Raw genomic sequence first — 4,969 nt, 5'->3', positions numbered from 1 at the left:
TAAGGGGTACCTAGTAAAGTGTTTGGTGACTATATGTACTAAGTGCATTCAACTAAGTGCTGTAGTTGAATGGGAGCCTCTAAAGTGTGTACGCTACCATTTGCCCTGTAACACCTGGGATAATGAATGTATGGAAAATTAACCAAACTGAAATGACACATAAACCCCATCTTCCCCTTGGTTGGCAGCTCTGTTTGTAAGCCAAAGTGAACAGATATTAGACTCAATAGAAAGGAACTCCAAGCACAGTCAAAATGCTGTTCTTAACATTATTCACACAGGCGAAAGGCAGAAGATAATGATATTCTAGCTAACTGGTATGGGTCTCTGCTTCAAACCCCACATATCATTTTAGATGTAGCAGCACGATTTGTGCTGATAAAATTAGTCATCTGTGGCTTTTCTTCAGTGTCAGAGGCTGTGAGTAGTGTAATGGATGAGCAGGCGTAGTAACTTGGCAGCAGCTGTGCTACAGTGGAGGTGTAAGGTAGGTGGCCTTGGACAAGGAGTGTAAAGAAAGGCAGGATGACTCACCTAGTGAGGAGCATGCAATACTCCATTGACGAGCAACCCACAGAGCTCCCTCTCCTGTCTCTTCTCCATCTGTGGTGTTTCGTAGGACAGTCAGGGAAAGCAGGAGAGTGATGGGAAACATGCATGTAGGTTAACGTTTCAGAATTCACCTGGGGTAATGGTTTTTCCATAAGCTGCCATTGTTGAGGCTGACCTGGCTTTTAAGACTGAATCAAATCGATGGCTTCTCCGTCTGAGGCTGGGAGGAGCGAGGGAACCTGTCTCTGTCTGCACAGCAACGATAACACTGCTCAATAGGCACTAACCACCTTTCAAATGGAAATGTAGTATCCAGTGAAATTAGACACAGTTATCTGGATGGTACTGAGTAGCTATGGGGCTGTGAATGGGAGATGGTAGGGCGACTGTTGAGGGTGTGTCACGCTTTGACTTTGTTGTCCCAGAGCTTAGCTTGTGCAGAACATTCGAGGTTCACGTTTCATGTCTTTGAGGTTCGATAAACACACCCAAAAACACGCAAAAAGAAATTGTGTTTGACATCAAAGGCATGTACGATTGGATGCAAGCTTGCAAGTGCAGAGGGTGACTCACCACCCAAAACCATGGGGGTGTGTGGTACAGACAGTATGCTAAGTTACAGTACACACTCATCACAGTGCCAGTTCGTTCTTCCTGCGTCTCCCCCTCTCTCTCTCTCTCTCTCTCTCCCTCACTCGCCATGTCTTTGCTTCCCACCTCTCTCTATCACTCATTAGCTTGCTTGCAAACACACATGCGCATCCAGACAAATTCAGACTAAGGGGGTGGATTCACAAATTGCTGACATAGAAAGTGAGTGCTGTGATCAGGTTCAGTGCTGGCTCAATCCTGTAAAACCCCCAGGGAAAGGTTTAAAATAAATCACTCATAGATTCTGCCTGCCCTGAAGATTAAAGTGGGGGAAGAGTGTGTTTGTGTCTCTGTGTGATCATTCGAAATAAGACAGTTTGTCTGCATTTGTGTCTCTTTTGTTTCTGTGAATTTACGCCATGTGCATGTAGTCTGCGTCTTCGTGAGAGTTACTGACTGTAAAGGTGATGAAAAGAGCCACTGGGTGGGTGTGCTAAATGGCTGCATGAGAGTGTTGGCATGTGTAACTGCTCCAATTGGCTTGCCGGAGTTGTCCTCGGGGAAATAAGGGCACCGGCACAAGCGAGATAGCCTGCCACTGATACAGAGTTATGTGTCTTTCCCATATTTGCAGGTTTTTCTTGTGCATTAAGACTGATGCCTGGAGATGCAACAAATGTGCAGAATGTGCAGATACAGGATGCAGTCATTTACATTTTGTATGCGTGCATGTTCATGCATCTCATATCTAGCTAGACCCATAGAAGTTTTATCTATGAGCCTGGAAATGTCTTTGTTTACATGAACAATATGTCTGAGCATATGTAGACGTACTGTCTGTGTCCAAAGGCTACGTGTGTGCAGTGGGTTTAGTCAGGTCTTCCAAGAGGTCCATATGGCGTTAGGGGCAATAAATGGACTCTAGGGGGAACAATCGGCAGCTGTTTGCAGAGTCACCCTGAACCATGACCTTTACCCTCCAGTGTGTAAGGGCGTGTGGTTAAGTGGCTCTCTGCTCATTATAAAGTATAGAGTGTTCTGGATTTGAACCCACCCAGACCACCTCATTTGCATATTACACCCTTTCTAACGACACAGCTGAAGATGCTGCACTGTCGTCCGCTGTTTTTGTCATCCGGGGTTTTTGTACCCATGTTGCATGACCTATAATTAATCCTATACAGTGTGCATCATCAGAATAAATCCCATTTATTGCTTTACTGTTAGTAAGTGCTGTTATTTAATAGATTATCGATACTGGTCAGTGTGTTAAGTGTTGATCAGCCTAAAGGAAACTAACTGGAAACGTTGTGATGAAATCAGATTCAGAATACTTTATTAATCCCAAAGGAAATGATATGACTTCAAAATTTAAGGAGTCAACTCTGTCAAATATACTGTCAATACAAGGTCAGATACTTTCAGGTAGGAAATGTTTTCTCACTTAATGTGGTTCATTGGTGGAAAAAGAACTAAAGTGCCATGAATCAGTCATCAAATAACTCAATGACATAAAAACATTCAGTCGTGACAAAATCATTCTTTCCTATTTAAGGATCGGTTGACTTGTACAGCGTGTGTGCACATAACTTGTAGGTTGTGACCTTTCAGAAAGGTCACTTAAAACGTGACGTGAACACATTGTGTGAGATCAATAATTGTATAGGGTCTGCCTGGGTTTCCAGGCTAACTCTATCAGCATAGATGATACCTGGTGCACTGCCAAACATTTCTGGGATTTGCAGTCAGGAATTTCTACTCTGCTGTTGCAGGATTGTGGACATAATTATAGTATTCTGACAGTAACTGTTTAGATAAGATGACGTACCAAACAGAAGTCTCAGACGTCGGTAACGAACAGTTCAGACCGGATACATGTAATGTTACACCCATGCTTGTAATGATTAATTGCATGTTAATATGGAAACATGAGCAGCAGTGCCAACATAACAGAATACAGTGCATATCACAATTATACCAATACCAAACAGTGCAACAACGCAATTAATCGCCCCTTGGCATAGTCATAAGTCATCAGAGAAGCCGTCTTTCGGTTTTCTGCATGATACTGAGGTTTCACTGCGTTGGGCGGAACAGACACCCCCTTTTTAGCTCCAGTTTAGCTTTGGTTCAGCTGAACCTGTGCTTGTTTTGACAGAGCAATCAGGCCTAGTTTGGCATGCAGCTGCGCTTTAAACCCCTCTGGGTTCGAGATTAGCTGGAGCCACTCTAGACCACGGCTAAGCACATCAGATGCTAAGCGACAGAGTAATTGTCCCATTAAGTTTAAACTGGAAAAGATTAGGTGCACTGTTAATAAAAGGCTGAAATGTTATGCTTTATTTCATGAGTACAGCTGCTGAGCAAGAGTACGCGAGGTGGATAAAAAAAAAGAAAAAAAAAGCCTCTTGTGCTGAAAAGGTTGAGCGCCACGGTAGCTGAATTTCAGTTTTGCTGGTAATTCAAAAAATCTTTTTTTCTTTGTAACTGTTGATTGAGCTGTAGAGGATTGGAAGGTGCGCGGTTGGCTTAGAGAGAAGATAAGGGAACTAATTCCTTGCCTCTTCTCTTTCTGCTCTTTGATCCTCACCTCCCGCTTCATATCTCTTTGATTGCCATGTTTATGACAGCTCCTTTTCCTTTTCTCCTCTTGCCTCTTTCCTCTCCTGCTGTGTGGTGTGGCATGTCAGCAGTTCATCTTCTGTTGGAGGTCTTCGCACACACGCGCGCACGCTCCGAATCGAGCATAGACAAGCGCGAGTGGAACACACACTCAAAGGAAGACACACCCGCCTCCATCCTAACTGAGGTAAAGTGAGTGCACCAGCATCCGTGATGAATAATTGAGTTATCTGGCTCTGCGCAGAAATAGCAATCTCCCCACATAAGTGTGAAAACATCACTTGCCACCGGAGACCTGGGAACTGGTGCTGCCATGTGGGTCTACACGTGTATGCGTGTGGGCTTCTGACTGTATTAGCTTATGTGGGACCTTTGTCATTTTTTGTGTTTTAATCTGTGAATATTTTAGAGAGGGAGTCACGGTCTCAACATGTCTTTCATTACATGCTGAGGTGGTGACGTTTGCGTATCTGAGCTACAAAATGAAAACGTATCAAATATTGTGACGTTGAAATGAGAGCATGCCTCCTTCAGCGTGATGCTCCGATCACTCAGGCCTGTGTGATATGAAGAAGAACTTAAATGTGGAATCTTTTTGAGTCCATCTCCAGTCGTGAGAGCAGCATTTTGATCACACACCCTGCCCACGTAGCTCAAACCTTAAAAATCTAATATTTTGCTAGAAAAATTTAAAGAGATGCACAAACATAAATGGAAATGGAATATATAACCAAAAAACAGGCTTTGTACACTTCTAACAATCTTTAAAGTCAAGTAACCACTTTTATTCTTCAATACAGCCTAACTCTCTTTCAAGCTTTCTTGCTATTTCTTTAAGTAGATTTCAGGAATAGTTGTCCAGGTTTCTTGAAGGACATCCGAAACTCTTCTTTGTATTGTCAAAATGATCTCACACTGCTTCAGTAATGTTGATGTCTGGGAGACCGGCACATGAATGATCCACTGGCATGGCTGTTGCTCAGGTGGTGGTGGTTCAGGTGGTTTGATCCTTTGCTGCTCCAGTCTCCATACCGAATATCCTTGGGCAGCATACTAACCCCAAGATGCTCTCTGATGCATCGGAGTGTGAATTTGTGTGAACATTAGATAGAAATACCTTAAACATAGAAAAAAGCACTTGTGTGAATAATGGGTGAGAATGGGCAAACGAGGCCTGTTGCATAATGTATTTTGAGTGATCAAG

The 4,969-nt window shown here is 43.3% G+C and overlaps 1 protein-coding gene across 3 annotated transcripts in view; it reads left to right on the top strand.

The window, feature by feature from the left end:
* The window catches only part of LOC102202802 (uncharacterized), a 42,709-nt gene that overhangs the window by 14,358 nt on the left and 23,382 nt on the right, over positions 1-4,969 (top strand). The window contains exon 2 of one of the 3 annotated variants that reach the window (XM_005740452.1): positions 3,837-3,952. The exons of the other annotated variants lie outside the window; for them this stretch is intronic. The gene's annotated coding sequence lies outside the window, so the exon portion shown is untranslated. The remainder of the gene's footprint in view (positions 1-3,836; positions 3,953-4,969) is intronic. 3 annotated transcript variants of the gene reach the window in all.

Source organism: Pundamilia nyererei, unplaced genomic scaffold, assembly GCF_000239375.1.
Source record: "Pundamilia nyererei isolate P.nyererei 1_Seehausen unplaced genomic scaffold, PunNye1.0 scaffold00100, whole genome shotgun sequence".
In the NCBI taxonomy this organism is placed as follows: Eukaryota; Metazoa; Chordata; class Actinopteri; order Cichliformes; family Cichlidae; genus Pundamilia; species Pundamilia nyererei.
This window is presented reverse-complemented; position numbering and strand designations above follow the sequence as displayed.